This window comes from Cuculus canorus, chromosome 7, assembly GCF_017976375.1.
Source record: "Cuculus canorus isolate bCucCan1 chromosome 7, bCucCan1.pri, whole genome shotgun sequence".
Lineage (NCBI taxonomy): Eukaryota > Metazoa > Chordata > Aves > Cuculiformes > Cuculidae > Cuculus > Cuculus canorus.
The window spans coordinates 32,898,294-32,916,672 of NC_071407.1; positions in this window are offsets into that span (position 1 = coordinate 32,898,294).

Below are 18,379 nucleotides of genomic sequence, written 5' to 3' on the forward strand. Positions count from 1 at the left end.
TTCAATCATTTTGTTTTCTGATTTCTTATACAATATTCTTAAGGGCTTTTTTATACAAAGATGGAGTTACTGATACCAAAATTTCAAGCTCTGTTTATATAGGTAGGGAAAACAAAGGAGAGACTGCTGCCCTTCAGTTGCGTGGTCAACTGAAAGCAGGAGCACAGAGGGAACAGGGAAACACCTCCTGCCAGGACTGCTGGGACAGCTAAACCTGTTTACTAAAATACCCAATTTATTCTAATCGTGTTGGATGCAGAAGTCAAATTTGCCTTTTTTATTTAAAAACAGAACAACTTATGCATAGTCCAGAGTAAAGCTCTGCAGGGTTTTGCATATAGGAAGATCAATTCAGGCAGCTAAGAAAAGAAACAGAAAGGCGTTCAAACCAAGAAAAAATATTTTAAAAAATGGCATTTTTTGTATGTTCACACAAGAGACTAGTTGCTGGAAACCTTTCCCTTTTGAATTGAAAAGAGCGTAGTCACTTGAGGCAAGATTTGCTTTTTAGCTAATTGGATGGAATACATCTCTGTTTGGTTGAATTTTAACCCTCTGGTAGCCATTCCTGCTTCCACTCCACAGTGACAGACAAAAAAATTCTAGGATAAAGGTATCCACCTCTGGCCACCCTTTGTCCCAGAGCACTCTTGAGAACACACACAACTCACTTTGATCTGGGCCTTCCTTTAAAACACCCCAAAAGGTTTCCATGGTAGTTTGAGACCAAGCAATCCATAGATGCATCAACTTGTCTTCTCTGTATATCCAGACAGATCTGGTGAGGATGGCTAAAACCCATAAGAAAGGAATCCTCAATACGCATCTGGAATTTGTGTAGTACAGTCAGGGCAGTGATGCTGCCCTCAAGCACCACATCAGTTTGTGGAGTTTGGAAGTGCAGTAGCTGCTTTAGGCAAAACACTATAGGAAGGGAAAGGAGATTCTCCCTGATGTCAGGGCATGGTTATGAGGGAGGAGCTCCCTTCCAGCCACGTGTGGTCACCTTCCCTCAAGTACAAGCATTTCTGAGGCAAATATGTTGACACAGCACTGGTCCACACACTCAAGAATGGCTCTAAGGGGTTTCCTTAGAAGAATAGAAGATATTCCCGGTTAGCATTGCTGAACAGTAGCAGAAAGAGATGAATTTCCTCATTCCCTCCCATCTTTTTGAGCCTACAGATTGTCTGAAAGGACTCTGTAGATATCAAAGGAGATACGTTGCAGAAAGGGAACCTTCTCTGAATCACATTTGCGTCTTAGTCCTTCGAAGTAGTGAGGCACATGCTTAGCATTGAGGGTTTGAAGAGAAGATGTTGGATTGCAGCTGGTACACCTCAAAGAGAATCAGTAAGGATGTCTTATTTTTAACTTTTCAAAAGTGGGATGGCTTTCCTGATTTACATTCTTCAGCCACCACTGAAAGCCTGGAGATCTGGTCCTGTGCATCACGACATCTCGCATGCATTTCAGATACCTTAGGTAGCTGGGAAGAAATTTTGAACCATCCGGGTTCTTAGTGAAGTCAGATCAATGAACTCACTCACAAGAACTTGCTTAGAAGTTAACTGTTTCATGAATTTCAGCAAAATATGTGATAAGCTCAAAACATCTATCTAGTAAAAAAGCTGTGGATTCCAAACCAACAAACAACAGATGGTGCCATCTCACATCTACCTACTACTCTAAAAAGATCCTTGATGGATAATCAGATGAACTCCCTTGTTAAAAGACTAGCAGTAGGCTTCACAGTATATAGATGCAATTTTTTTTAGTGCCCACTAGTAGCTATTTTATCAATAAAAGTTGAAGAGCAGTAATCAAATCTGAACACTCTTCACAGCACTAGCAGGGCAGGCAGAAGATACCACAGTCCAGCAAAAGTCTGTCACATACTCAGAGACGTGTTTATTTACTCTCAAAAACAAGTTGCATTTCATCTCAGGTGGATAAAAAAAATTATCCTCACTGCTGTAGACCACTCAGCATTTTAACACTGTGATTTGCATGGAAGTTGGAAGAAGCCTTGATGTCAGTTCTTACAATCCTAAACAAACATTTGTTATTGTTTAATCTCCAGCTAAAAAAGACCAGTTTTCCAGAAAAGACATGGGAACAACATCACATTAACCGATAAGACATCGGACAGGAAAGCGGCCCCAGTGAACCTTAGAAATAACAGAAACAATAGGAACAGGTCTGAAACGTGGGTAATGCTGAGAACAACGCATGGTCAGCTTTGCAGTGGGCTGGAAACAATCACCTTGTGTCTCGTAGAAAGTCTTTGAAACTACCCACAGGACAATTTTCTGTCTTGGAGCTGCTGCTTCCAGCACACGCAGTGACTGCTGATCTTCAGACAATGGTCATGTCACACAGCATACAGGGAAAAGGTTTTTGGGTGCAGACGTGGTGCCCAAAACCAACGTTCTGGATGCAAAGTGGGAGTGTTTGAAAGGTGCTGCACCCACCCACCACACTACTGTTGTACACAACGAGCACCGAATCAGTTGGTGAAGAGACAGTAGTGTTTCATGCCAAGGACAGACTTTTCCTGAGGCACCTAATTATCATCAGCCCACACGCTATTTTCACAAATTGCTTAGAAAGGCTTATTGCAATGACAGCGTTATGAGACAGTTGGTTATACTGAACTCAGGTTATTTAAAATATATGAAGGGAGGGAGGGTGACTCGTGGGCACTTTGGTCTCTGCAGAAGGTGGAAAATCATTAGTACCTCCACTTTGTACAAATTATTCTAAGGTACTAATATACGTTTTTAGCTTCTTAATCACGTAGTTTACCTCCCCATCTTAACATGGTTATGTCAAAGCTCATTGCAAGTTTTAAACTCCACTTTATCAGCCAAGAAATTTTATGTTTATGGGATTTCTCCTCTTTGTAGTAACTTTAACACACTTTAATTACCTAATTATTTCTCTTCCCAGATTATTGCTCTTAAATAACATCACTATTATTCTGGATTCAGTGTTGGAGGCAGCATACCAGACCACGTTCTTATATTCAAAACCATTTCAGGAACCAAATGTGGAAATATCAGTGTCAACCTAGAAAAAAAAAATGTACCAAGAACTAATTATTCCATCTGGAAACCTTCAACTTTAATTTCTCCAACATTAAATCCCCTGATATCATTCTTCAGTCACTCAGCTGTAATGGGTTCTGCGCTGCTCTCAGAAGAGCATTTCGCAGCACTTTCAGGACAGAGCTCGCCAGTCTCTCCTCATTGCAGTTACTTTTGCTCGCTGCCTAATTACCCATTTCAGGGATGATTTTACTTTGCAGTTGGCTGTTAGCTTAGGCCATTTATTCCACCCCCAGTCCATTCTCCTGCAATTCAGGATGGTGACTGGCAAGCCTACAGGCAGGGCTGGATGCTACATTTCGCCTCCCCGCATGCAGCGAGCTTTCTCTGCTCCTGCAAGCCATGAGCGAGGCAGGGATCGCCTCGCAGCGGCAGAGCCACCTTGCTCTGTAAGCAGCTTAGGGCTGGATAAAAGATGTCTGGTTTTCATACATATTAAAGTGCTCAACCACTCATTTAGGAATTAGGTAGAACACAAAATCATTCTGAAAAACAAATGCTCGCATTAAAATTCCTGCCTCCAAGCTAGACGCCTGTTGCCGTCCTCCTGAGCAGGCAGCACTGCTGAGCGTGGGAGGCACTTGAGCCCGAGAGAAGAGGGGTATGTGGTCTGCCAGAAACCCTCTGGTGCCTGGAAGTCCTCTGGCCAAGAACAAAACCCAGTCCAAGCTTCCCTGGTAAGTACTAAGCTCTCAGCTATTACATGGTAAGCTGATACCAGATATGCATATCTGACAGTTTGGGTTTTGGGACAGGACTCGGTCTTGTTGTCTTGACTAGTTACCATATCAGATGAGCAGCAGTTGTGTTTCGTGCCCTGGAGGGATCAGAGCCCCAGTACTCAGGACATGCAGTTCAGAGCAACCGCGCAAGAGACAGCAGCAACAGCCTGCGACCTCCCCCACCTCCAGTGAGGAGCCCCAGGAGAGCGGGAGGAGATGCTAAGTGGGCTCAGGAGGTTTCTTCTCTCTCTCTCTCAGATCCAATTCCCAGCCCAGGTGCAAGGATGGGTGAGGAGGGGAGTAGGTGATGGTGCATTGTGCCTCAAACTAGACACAGAGAGCAAAGGACAGGTCCTACATCCAGCCCCACCTCTCCACCCGATGAGTGCAAGCACCACTGCGTCCTCACACCAGCACCCATCCCGAATCCGTCCCAGCAGGGCTTTAACTAGCCAGGCACAGGCACAGTAGGTCCTCCTCCACAGAGTCCAGGAGCTGCAATGCCTCTCTCATTCCTACAGGGAGCCCAACTCTGAGGCTCCATATACAGCTCAGGATGCAGTCACCATATCAGGATATGGTCCAGCACAAACCAAACAACAATTGATAAAGCTGAGCAACTGGTCAGGATAACGATGGACGCAGGAGCTGCTTGTTAGAACTCTCCAGCAGGTTCTTACATTTCCTACAGTGAGAATTATTGATCACCCCATTTCACATAGGTTGTGAATACCATTGACTGGGCTGTAGCTCTGTCTTTAAAATTAGTGCATAAAACACTATAAAAGGTTATTTTCTTATTTCATAAGAAGAGTCTTGTTCAGAAGGAACTTATGCTAAAAACTGCACAAATTATTAAATCATCTTGTGAAACAGCCAAACACAAATTTTCAGCATGAAGATGCTGCTGGTGTTCCTTCCAGCTTGTGGAGAGCCACATGCAGGTGGACAGGACTTCACAGCCACCGAGTTAAGGGGAGAAACCGTCCAACACTTTGTGCCAGGGAAAGACTGGGAAAGTTTATGGAGGGTGGTAGAGTAGTCCTATCGTTTCTTTTTTTACTATTATTTTTTATTAATAGGCAAATTACCAAAAGAAATAAGGATGAAAATAAATTAATGTAATATACGTTTTTGCTTGCAGTTTCTAATGGCGTATTATCCCAATACGTGACATTGGCTAGAGTAACAAACACAACAAATTATTCCTGTCACTCAAGATCAGGCTGTAGAAGATTACCCCATATCCCATATTTTAATGGGCCTCTGCCAGGCAGTCACTCCTCTCCTTCCCAGTCTCAGAGATTTGATCAGACTGTTTTTAACTTTGGTTTTCAGGTCTGCTTTAACTCCTTTGACATGGTTAGGCTGATTCTACTGATTTCATGATCATGAATTACATTTTTGGGTTGGTTTGTTGTTGGCCTTCAGAGTTCCATCTTCCCTCTTTATTTCCCTGATACTTTTGCCAATTAAAAAAACCTCAAGAAACCCAAACAAAAAAAAACCCTTCAAGGACTGATTTTATCTCTGTCCACAGTAGGTAAATGCATACTCTCTTTCTCTCTGGAGATCTCCCTAAGCTGCACATTTCTGTCTTTGGGTTGAGAAATACCAGCATCATAACTTATTTATGTTTCGCTCAGCTGAAGAGGACAACACCTCCAGTGTTAAAAGGAAATACCGTAGGGCAGAAGCAAGTGTGATTTTCTCTCTTGCCTTCTTCACTTCATTACAGCTGGAGGTTCCCTCTGATCCCTTCTTTCTTCTCTCTGTGGAGTGTTCTGGGGAAGGAGGGCTCCACAAAAGGCATGTACTCCTCCAGCTGGGATGGATGCACTTGCTGTTTTAAGGCAATATTCCCAATGAATGCATCTTCACAGTGTGTCATTCATCTCACAAGCCCAATTTGTGTTTTGTTTGCTGCTCAGAGAAATCATTTTGTTGAATAATAAGCTTCCTTGTGCGAGAACTTCTATTTTCAATAAGGTCCATGAAGCGGCTCCTCTCTTAATGAATTTTCCTACGGGCTATGAACTGACATCAAGAACCTTCTTCACTTGGCTTCTTTTGCAGAAGGAGTCAGCTGTCAGGTGCGGAAAGAAGCAAAACCACTCCAGAGACTTAGTGTTGCGAGATGAACTGAACGCAAGAGTGTTTCTGAGATCACCCACAGAGACATCCTCCAAACAGAGGACCAGCTCCTGGTTTGGAAGATCTCACAATATTAAATTTTATCACAGCTTCTGCTCTGTGAGCTGACAGCGGCTGAAATTCAGCCACGTGAAAACACAAAGCTCGTGTACCATTTAACCTGACGTTGCAAGACTAAGACAACTGGCACCAGAAGAACTGGAATCCTTATCATATGTCCCTGTAACCCGATAAATACCCACTGCATTTATTGTAATAGCCAGCGGCAACTCCTGCAATAGCCAACTGCCCAAATTCTCTTTGTGTGTGCATTGTTCCTTATGTGTCTTAATACATTAAGGAAAAAGAATGCATTACATGCTCTGAAATGACACTCATCTCAAAACCATATACCAACATACAGTCTACCTAGCAAAAATATTGTTGGCCTAAAGTATTTCTAGCTAATCATGATCATTAAATGAATCATTACTACATTCAAATCAGTTCCTTTCATTTAAGTAATAATGTTCTTTGTTCTTTCATCCATTCGTAATGACACTTTCCTAACTTTAAAGGAGTTAACCTTATAAAAATAAAGAAACGCGTACTAAAACGTCGTTGAGACAGAATCCCAAATGATTACTCTCTTCTTCTGTAGGAAAAGGAATGGTTATTTTTAATGTGCAAATGGATGCAATCTTAAATTGTTATAAAAAAGATAGGAAGATAGAAAGAGACAGAGGGACAGAGCAGAGAATTTCTAAGCAGCTTTAAAAAAAATAAGGCAGCTTTTTGGAAGGAGTACACATCTAGCTGTCTTAGCATTGCTCATTAAAAAGAAAAAAAATCACAATTACTACTCAGTAAAGACTTGTGATCGACCTTGTAAAGAAGTTTAATTTTCCAGATGCCTTGAGGATTGCAAATTTAAGACAAGAGTAAAAAGTCTTACATTACAGAACAAACAAACAAACAAAAAAAAAGAAATCCATGCCTGGCACAACAACAGATTTGTGCCTTTCTTCTCCAAAAGGACAGCTAGAGGCGGAGAAAAACTATATGCTTTGGGCTTGGGCTTTACGGGAGACTAATAATTACCAAAATCCTCTCTTAGAGAATTTCTTCACTCTTTTTAATTTAAAAATAGCCTAAGCAACTGCTGGTAGTGCTATTCTACTAGGGAGGGGAAAAAAAAAAAAACAAGTTTCTTTTTAGGATATTTTTGAGCAGATGAAAATTGAAAGAAGTACTTTAATGAAAGGAAAGCTCAACTGACAACAAGCTCCTAAAGGGAAGAAGTAATCAATTCAAGAGGGTCCTGCTGGTAGATGGCAATTACATCTTCCACAGCTTTTCTTCTTGGTAATTGAGTTCTGTGTCTCTTGTTAAGACCCCATGTAAAAGTCAGGGGAAGATCCCTGAGCTCACCACAGTCTTTTGCTTGTTTGTTTGGGGCTTGGTTGTTGGGGTTTTTAAGTCCTTTTCAAGTTCTTCATGGGGTCTTTCAGAGAAAACAATACACTAATGGCCTATCTGAGTATGCCAGGGTAGGGGCGGACATGGTGGAGGGAGGTGAACTGGATTCTCCCATAACTTTATAAAGAAAAAGAAAAGCACAAATACAAATATTTCTAAGCAACATCGCCATTTTTTAATCATTTAATTAGTAGACCATGAGAGTTCAATGTCTTTCCTGAAAAATTATTTATCCACTTACATAGTGTGACATGATTAACTATCTGGCCTGCCCTCTCCTAAGCTCTCCCATTAAAAATCCTCCTGTATTTACGGCAGCAAGCCTGCAGAACTCAAGAAGTTTCTCATCGTAACGTTTCCAGTACAGCCTGCCACTTGCCATTGGCATAGGTTTTCTGAGATAATGAGGCAGCTAACAAATTAAAAACAAATAAATAGATAGAAGTATCTCCTCCTTCAGCCTGTAACTCAGCCACGAGCATCAACCCTCAAGCCACACTCAACATGAGCCAAAGTCCTCCCCACCAAGAGCTTGACCAGAGATTTACTGCCAAGCTCTGACACCCGCTGCCCAGCCCAACGTGTGCAGCCTCAGCTTTGGAAGCCTCACTAGAGTCCCCGGTGAAGATACAAGTGGGGATACCCATCTCCATCCATAGGAGACAGCACAGACGTGTCTATCCTGTACCACCAAGTGATGTGGCTTTTATATCTTATCAGCTCCTGTGTGTCTGAGCAGCCTGAACTGTCTGCTATTGCTCTCTTACGTTGCTTTCTTATTTTACTTTGAGTCTGTCAATTATTTTTCCTTTGGTACAAGCAAGAAAGTTGTTGTCTGTGATCTCATGAGCAATATCACTTTCAGACTCTCTTATCTTGAATTTCAACAGCCCAGTCCAGATTGCAGCCCAGGTCACACCACATCCCCGAGGCCTTATTTTATTCTCACTTCTCCTCACTCCACACTATATACCTTAAAAGAGAGTCTTGTATGTATCAATTTGGACAAATACATGATCAAAATCTTTTAACTGGCTCTTTTTCATTCTCTAGGAGTTTTACGGATACCCAAACATTTAATTACAACTGGGTTTGCTTCCTCGAATCTCCTCGGAGCTTTTAACAGTGAGAGGCAGTTTCTTTAGCTCCAATTCCACTGCAAAGCTCACACACACCCTAAACGGGACCAGATCAGCTGGCGATGCTGCACTGCTGGGAGCAAACAGGGTTTTATGTAAGAACTGAGCATTGTCATGCAGAAATGGGAGAGAAAACCCCCAGAATGCCAAATAACAAGGAAAAGAAAAAATCCCCACCAATCCTGTGGCAGGGAAATGTAGCATTTTACACAGCCTTGCTTAAAATCTGTAATGTTAACACATATCAAACTCTCCAGTTTGTTCAGTTTCTGTAGCAAAAAGCTGCCTAAAGCACAGAACGTTTCAAGTTTTCATATTCCAGGAACAATTTGGTAGTATTTGAAGATTTGATTGCTCTGGTTACGTTATTATTGTTTGTCGAATACCAATAATATCAGGTTTAAAAAAAAAAAATCTTTACACTGCTTGCTTTGTAGCACTAGGACGTGCTGTGACTGGTCATCAGGGGAGAGACATGGCATTTCCAATGACTTCCCAGAGTGGGTGTTGGTGAGCGTGAGTCCACAGGATGGAGAAAAGCAGGAAGATTTGCCACAAGCTCCCCTGAGCCACCATTTCTTTGCTGCTGACCCTGGTGGGCACAAACATGGGGGTGGAGTCCATCCGTGGAGCAAGGACTGATGACTCCCACGATGGAGCATCCCACAGCATCAATGTTGCGCTTTATGCCAATAAACTCTGCTTCAAACCTCTCTCCGTGCACTTCACACACTAAGCAAATCTGTCAGGTTGTTTTCTGGGTTTTGTTTCCATCTACTCTAAAGTCTTCCAAGCCATTAATTTTAAAGAAATTGGCTGTTTCCTACAGAAAAAGTGATGTGCCTGATTAATCTCTAGATCCCTCATATCAAGGCTTTGTCATTAGGCAGCTTGCTTTTGTATGCACCACTTACTCCAGTAATCAGATAAAATTGCCAAGCCATGGCAATAAGGTAAAACACTGTTCTCCGGCTGTGGATCTAATGCCCAAATGAAGGGTGCTGATGAGTATAATAGCACTTGGAGTACTAGAGGCAATATTTATGTAGCCCCATGAATGCATTATTCCTTCTGGGGTCTCTGCATACAGAAGGATGGCTGGGAAATTGTCTTGGCCTTCTTCCCTTTTTAGTATCGAGGACATTATCCAAGTTTCTCAAGCTACAAATTAGCCTGCTACCAAGCCTAGACCTCAAGCTACATTGGAGAGGGTTCAAAGGGAATGAAGGAGATTGTGACTTAGATCTGAGCATGACAACAAGGGAGGAAATAAGAGAGAACATGTGCTACTTCTGTGAGAACAAATCAGCTTCTCGAAGAGCCTGATGTTGCTCCTAATTACAAGTGAAATACTGCCTTTGAATAAATGCATAATCTTCCCCCCTTTCCTAAACTGTCTACTCATCATCTGTGTTGTAACTTCACAAGAAGTAACAGCAGCATTGCTCTGCCAGCTACAGGTGAGGATTTCACCTCTTAACTCAGAGATATAACCAAAACATAAAGCAGTTGCAGATCTGATGCAGTTAGAGAACCAGTTTTCGGTTTATCCTTATAACTCCTGCAGCCCTGCAGCCTGCCCCAGCCCTGCTTGAAGCTTCTCTGCAAGCAGTGAGGGGCAATTCACTGACCCAAGATCATAAAATGGTTTGGGTTGGAAGGGACTTTAAAGATCATCCAGTTCTGACCCCCCTGCCACGGGCAGGGACACCTCCCACTGGCTCAGGCTGCCCAAGGCCCATCCAACCTGGCCTGGAACACCTCCAGGGATGGGGCAGCCACAGCTTCCCTGGGCAGCCTGGGACAGTGTCACCACTCTCATCATGAAGAATTTCTTCCTAATGTCTAATCTAAATCTTCCCCCCTCCAATTTAAAGCCATTCTCCCTTGTCCTGTCGCTCCATGCCCTCATAAAAAGTCCCTCCCCAGCTTTCTTGTAGGTCCCCTTTAGGTGCTGACTTTTATTTTCCTCTCACCTCTGCTGCTGTAGAGCCCCACCAGTCCCCAAAGCCAATCAGCCCCTAAAGGGAAATTTGTTTTCCTAGAAATGTCTTAGTGCCTATGGCAAACGTTTGTGCTTCCAAAACACAAAACAGAGACAGACTAGAGGATTTTAAAAGGGGTGGGAGGACTCAGGCTTGCGTATCATCAGTACATTCACAGACACAAACTGTCCTTGGAAGATTTTCTACCTGGTTATTGATGACTACCTGAATGCCTGAGCACCAGAAGATCTGCCTCTGGAGCCCAGCAGTGCTTACCCTTAGACCAACACCCTCTTGGTACAAGTCCAAATCCTCACCAGTGGAAGCCAGATGTGAGCAAGGTATTTGCCAGACTGACCCAGGCTGCAGAAGAGAAGGGGGAGCTGCCCCCTGCACCCCCAGGTAGCACTGAGGAGGAACAGGATGCACCGCGCACCCCACTGCCTGTAGGCTCTCCACTGGGGCTGCAATGCGAGCAGCATTTTAGGAACGATATAAACAGAAAGGATATATTTTTTAAAAGGTAAGTTTTAAGTCATCATAGTTAAACAATTCACTGTCTCAATGAGGTCAGCAATTAATCTTTGGAAAACAAAACCATGGCTTCAGAGACTGCCCTGCTCCAGAAGACAGCTTTCCAAATATGATTCACTGTGTTCGTAAAAGGTCTTTTCAGGCTGACAAATTTAGTTGTGAAGTGAAGAAGTCATTAGCGATAGGTTACTATGTACGGTTTCTCTTTTAGAACCCGTCTCTAAAACAGGTGTAGGTAAGGGAAAAAATATTACACTAGACCAGAATGATAATGACAATTAAAAGAAAAATTCATCTCATTTCTAAGTAGTCACCATAAACAGTATAGGCTTGTGTTGGGGTCTTCTGAGAAAGAATCGCCAAATCATCAGATTGATTGCTAGTCATAACAGATGACAACAAGCCTATGTCGGAAGCTGTTGCTGGGGCTGAGCTGGAGCCAACTGTTTATTCTGAGGAAGCAGTGCAAGCCTCCAGCAAAATCCCTGCTCCGTGGCATGCAGCGAGCCCCGAGTTGCAGGTTGCTCCTTCAGATGTATTTGTGTGCACCGTGCACAGGAGCAGGAGCATCACGCCACAGGGAAATGTTCTGAATCAATACGACATTTTAATGTTATGGCTCTGTTGTTGAAGCCACTTACATTGCTAGAAAAAGCGTTGGCTCTTCATATTATACCAGTTCTAATCATAATACTACTCTCTTCCAAATTTAAATGAATTCTCCATAAGAGAGGTGAGTTTTCTAGTAGCCTCAAGAAGCACACACACGGGACCGCTGCATTGTGAAAAATGTAATTTTACATAATTTGCGGCTCAAAATTATCCAGCATCCATTCTGATGTGCTAAAGCAGACAAGGGTGGCTGGGAGAGTTTGCTGAATCCTCACTTAGCTTAGAACTGCTCATACAGTGATGAAAGTCTAATTGTTTGAACTGGATAACTTTTGAAGCAACCTCTGGAAGTGGAAGCTGTCCCTCCTCTGATCCTTTATCTGCTGCACAGGAGGACCCTCTGCTACGGTTGCTCAGCTCACCTCTTCGAGACGCCCCACGCACTGACACATTAATGTGGAATGAAAACAGCAGCCTGAAAAAGGAAGGCTGCTCTGACGTCCTCCAAAAGGCACTGACCAGTTTTCTGACCTGTGCTGCAATTCAATTTGCAGAGGTTTAAGTTTAGTAAACATTTCCTTTCCCCTACTGATATGTGATATTCAACAGAAAACAGAAATGCCCATTTTAGACAGTCTTGCACGCTGACAAACAGATTTTGCTTGTGCAATGAGTCTGGAGTCAGACAAGCAAGACGTAGAATCAGTCTTGTTATTTCTGTCCTTGTAGCATTAATTTTCCTCTCTAATCCAAACGCAGCTTTCTGCGGTTATTAAAGTAGTTTTAGTCCAATAAAGCATAAGCAGCATGGATCAAAGAATATCCCAGAGGCACAATATACAGAAAACTGCTCATGTAAAGTTCAGCAACATAAAATGCAAAGACTGTTTACTGTGTATGTAGGCACCCCAAAGGTAGAAGAGGTCTGTAAGACGGGTCTTTAGCTTTATTCTCTGTGCCATAATACCCTCTATCCAATTAAAGTGCATTTGACTAATCACCAGTTAACATATTTCAATTAATTGAATTAACATGTAATAATTTCACATCATACAAAGATAATACCGTAACTTGTTTTCAGATTAAATTCTAAATTACTGCTGCACTTGTCCCTTCCTAAATGAGATACAAATGAAAGCTACTTTTCTCCATTTTCTCCCCGGCACCTTTTAAGAACAGGCACAGGCATAAGTTCTGGAAAACTGAATTCATTAAGTGAATGTATGGGTTTCATGAAATCGATGGGTGTTAATTCATCCAAGACTATTCGTGTGCTTCTTGAATTATAAAGAGTATATGCCAGCAACTAGAATTTGAAGCTAGAATAATCCCAATGCCCCGTTACGGTGCTGGTCAGCTTGTCCCTCCCTGGCTCAAACCACTTGGATCATCAGACCCTACTGGAATCTGGTGGTTCACCAGCTATTACAAAGGGCAAAGAAATCAACAGCAGTTAGCTGGTATTTCTGACACCACTTTCGGTGTTTCAGCTCTTATTCAGACCCAGAGAGTTTGTCTTGAGCCCATCACACAGGCCTACACCCTCAGTTCTCAAAGGAAACTGGGAGCAAGGTGAGACCACATCCCAGGTCTCGGATGCCTCCAGCAGCAAGGCATGCAGCCTGGGGGACTTCCCACTGCCAGATCTCTTTGCATTATACACTGACCTCTTTAAAATTCTGCTTTGGTCTACTAGAAAGCATTAAAAGAAGAAATAAATATCACTTTCAAAACATCGTTCTTGATAAAAGGGTGAGCAATAGTTCATAGTGCTTTGAAAGATCTTTGCTTGTCAACATAGTTTTCTGTGTGAACAAGATGATAAGAGATTGGCTACAGCACAGTTTAGGTCCAGTGGGAAAACCAAGTCACAGAACATAGGGATGCGAAAGGAGGGAAAAGTAACAGAGCAAGGGAGGGCAGTAGCAGGAGGAGGTTGGGATAACGTTCTCTGTAATTCCACTGGACTCTGCCTACTTTTCTCTATTTTTTACTCTGTGTGTGTCTCTGCCCAGGTTGCAGCAAGGTGGCTTCTGACCCAGACTGTCTTCCAGACAGCCAGCAGAGTCAAGTTCTGTCCTCCTCTCACCAAATTGCCATCTAACTGTGACTCTTTGCACACTGCTACACAGACACTAATGGCTGTGCTTTCTGTTGGAAGATTTTTAATCACTATTAAAATACCCCCAGGTGTCTGTTGAGCTTCTCTACTGGGAAGCTGTTCTCCACCGTTCATCGGTCACATGCAAGGCTTTACACTTCCAGTAGCAAAAACAAATGTTACACTCAAAGTCTTTTCAGGCTCATTAATAGTTCATTAGGTCCATTGATGAGACTCTGGGGCAAACCCCTAGAGCAAACACTGCATTGGTAAATTGTCAACACAGCAGAGATGAAGATGATCACCTGCAATGGCACCAGTCAGCTCCTAAGTATTGTGCTCCTTTGCAGTGCTTCTCACCTATCTCATCAGAAATTCTAAGCACTACCAAAGACCCGACCTCCCCATCTCCTGCAGAGGACTGGAGAACATAACTTTCCTTCATTGTCCTGTAGTTGTGTTGTTGAAGAATGAAACTGGTACAAGTGTCAGTGTGTGACATATCTCTTTGAAAATAGTGAAACACAATCTAATACCATCTTTATGAACAAAAAAAAAGAAAGTATATGTTATCTAGCCTGAATAGATCCCATGCTTCCTGAATCTAAAAAGTTAATTTTAAACAGAAATTCCAACTCAGTCGAATGAAATCTACTTCCCTTTGAATTTCCCTTCTGATCTATATATCATAATGATTGTGCTAAAGGTTGCATAATCAGAGGTTACACTGCACCAGCTGGGAAGTAATCCCCATAAAAATCATGGCAGAATTTTTCTTAGGATTCCAGTTAATGAAAGGACACATAAAATACCAGCATTATTTCCAACCTTTGAAAGTTTCCTTTCTGAAGAGTTCTTTTAAGTGCTAATTAATCAAATCAGTGATATTTTTCTAGGGTCAGTGATTCATTACTGCTGTACTAGTTGAAACTGAAGTAGTCTGAAATTTGAAACTAAATAGAACATATTTCTTCCATAGATGGTCAAGCCGCTGTGGCAGGAAGGATGGACGTTATCCTGAGTCAAATATGTTCAGAATCACTTCACCCCAACCCTTCCATTTCATAGCAGCACAGGATTAATGAGATGAGATTACCAGAAAAACTTCCATTGACACTCCTCCAGCCCTTTACCAGTGCAGATAAGCATCCTCAGGTTCACCCTTCCCTCTTGTAACTAAGCCAACAAGAGACTGAACGGCCTGAAGTTCGTCCCATTCCCAGTGAGGTTAACATATGAATTTACCCATCTTCATGCAGGACTAAAATATGGGTTTGGCTGCAAGGATATGGAAGGCATTTCTGAATTCAAAGCGAGCAACATATGTCAGCTTTATGTAGAGGAAGAAACCAGGGAATGGATGTGACCTTGCACCAACTACCTCCCTCTACTTCGGCAGCTCTCCCGTAAGAAATGGGAAGAAGGATGAGGAAAACCAAGGGTAGGAAGAGATGGATACTGAAGACAAGCGAGTTCAGTAAGATGAAGAAGAGAATAAAATAGCAAAAAGAAGGCCTAAAAGGAGAGCCTATGTGAACCTCATGAAGTTCAACAAGGCCAAGTTCAAGGTCTTGCATGTAACATGGGTCAAGGCAATCCCAAGCAAAAATGCAGTCTGGGTGGAGAATGGATTGAGAGCAGCCCCAAAGAGAAGAATTTGCAGTATTTGTTGAGAATCTCATCAGGACCCAGTAATGTGCACTTGCAACCCAGGAAGTCAACTGTATCCGAGGCTTCATCAAAAAAAAGCATGACCAACAAGTTGAGGGAGGTTATTCTGCCCCTCTACTCTGCTCTCATGAGACCTCTCCTGGAGTACCGCATCTAGTTCTAGAGTCCTCAGCACAGGAAGGACATGAATCCAAAGGAGGGCCTTGAAGATGATCAGAAGGCTGGAGCATCTCTTCTGTGAGGAAAGGCTGAGAGAGTTTGGGTTGTTCAGCCTAGAGAAAAGAAGACTGCAGAGAGACCTCCGAGCAGCCTTCTAGTACCAAAAAGGGGCCTACAAGAAAACCGAAGGACATTTTACAAGGGCATGTAGTGATAGAACAAGGGGTAATGGCTTTAAACTGAGAGAGGGTAGATCTAGATTAGATATAGAAAGAAATATTTGACCTTGAGGGTGGTGAGGCATTGGAATGGGTTACAGAGAAGCTGTAGATGTCCCACCCCTGAAGGCGTAAAAGGCCAGGCTGGATGGAGCTTTAAGCAACTTGTAGTGGGAGATATCCCTGCCCACAGCAGGGGTTTGGAACCAGATAATCTTTAAGGTCCCTTCCAACACAAACCATTCTATGATTTTATCATTCTATGAAAAAGAGAACAAAGCTCAGTTAAAACTAAAACAAATCTTACGCCATCTCACAAACAAATGTTTCTTACATGATGAAACCAAGGGTAGGCAGAACTCTAGGCAGAACCCCATTTTTACCAAATGCTTCAGCTGAACATTCAAAGTCAGCTAAATATCTGCACGGAAGAGTTGAAAGCCAAGTTAGCCCTAGAATCACTCAGAATCCCACAACTGAACTTGGCACAAGAGAAACCCCAGCAGACATGATGGCATCAATGCATGTAATGTGAACCTTTACGTATAGAATAAATTCATAGGTAGGTATCTTCGACATATTATCCTGAAACATTTTACTGATTAACTGCACACACGTACACCAAACACCAACCAATTTAATTTATCATCATAGTCCTAAGGAAACACACTCAGACATTATCCTAATGCAACTGAACATTTGAAGAATTTGTCTTCATCAAGAAAATAAAATATGCAGGTCTTTCACTGATCCACTGTTGGAAGAAAACATTTATGTAATCTCAGTGCCAATCTCAATTCCACAGAAACACAATTTAGGAATTGACATTATGAGTTATTACAGGCTATTATATTTTTTTTTGTTTCTTTTTTTTAACTAATGTCTGTCTTCAGAATAAAAATTACATGCAGAAACTTCTACTTGCAATTGCACAGACATAGCCTGGAGATTGTCACAAAAAGAAAAAATTGACTGGTTTTTTGAACAGCAGGAAACATTTTTCAAAATCTCTAGTTTTAACAATCTTTGTGACATTTAAGGTTTTCTAGGGACTACAGAACATCACAAGTGACATTCTAGGTAGTAAGCACTATTCTAACCAGTAGTCTGTTGGAGATTATAGGGTAGGATTATTAGTACTTGATGCTGATTTCAGTATATTTGCAGAAAGCTACAGACAAAATACTCAATGCTTTGGAGTTATTCTCTACTTTAGGGCAGAACTAAGTGCTGGATATTTCTTCTGACACCACAAGGTCCAAAATGAATACATTTATTGGTACTACTGCTCCCGTTAGCCCCCTTTTCTCCACAGAAAGTTGTTTTATAACTTTGACTAATTATGTCCCATTTCCCCATCTCATTTACGTGCTGCTTTGTATGATCAACTTTTGAATAGTGTCAGCCTAAAATAATCATGTGGCCACCAGAGCACAGAGCTTGTGGGTAGAAGAGATATTTAAATTGCTCAGTCTTTTGAGTTCTCAAATAGAAAGAAGCCTCAAGTGTTTACACACCATTTTGTGAGGAAATATGGTATCCCAAAGTATAGGGGATATGACCACCAAATGGAGCAGGAGTTGTATATCAAGTGTGAGGTAAAGACTGAGGTTCCTCTGACGAGTTGAATAAATCCAGAAAGTTGGGGCTTTGGTGGGTTTTTTTTTTTCCATAGTCTATAAAATATATACAAGAAGATTAAGGACCGGATGCTGGAAAAAAAACAACCCCAATGGACCTTAGGAAGTCTAAGCTACTGAAAAGCGTGGTAGTCTATGCTGGCTGATGCTACGCAGGCAGCTTCCAATGCAGATAATTATTGCAAGGGGTTTCTGTAAGCGACAACTGCGGAATGTAACACCGCTTGTTTAAGGATGAGGTGTTATGTTCTTAAGCATCAAGCCTTAATCTGTATAAGAAACCAGACTAGCTAAGAAAATACAGCAAGTTGTTGTTTTATTTTTTTTTTTCCCAGAAGGGAACACACAAAAGGATGCTTTTGGTGAAGAAAAAAAAAAAAACCAAAACATTGGCAATGCTAAAGGCCCTCTGAAACCCTCTCTGTGGTAGCCAGATTTGATAAAATTGTTAAAATCAAAATTGTAAAATGTGTGTGTGTACATACACACACACACACACACATATATATAAATATATATATATATATATATATATATATCTCCCCACTGCTGTAGTAAGGTTGAGCCAAACCCATGGAATTGTTCCTTCTCATTTTATTTCTCCTAGAATCTGTTTCAAGCAGATTTGCTTCCAGGCACCTAGCTAGAAATATTCTCCACAGCCTCTGATCCAGACAGTATTAATATTTTCCTCCAAAGGCACATATCTCCACAAGGCTTTGCTACACTTATGACTAGTAATTAAAAGATTCAGAAAACCTTCAGGACTACACCCACACACGAGAAGCACATGGCAACCTGCTGCTGCTGAGCCCCCGATAATAGTCTAATTAATTTTCTATAAAAGAACAAAGTTGAATAATCACCTGTACGAAC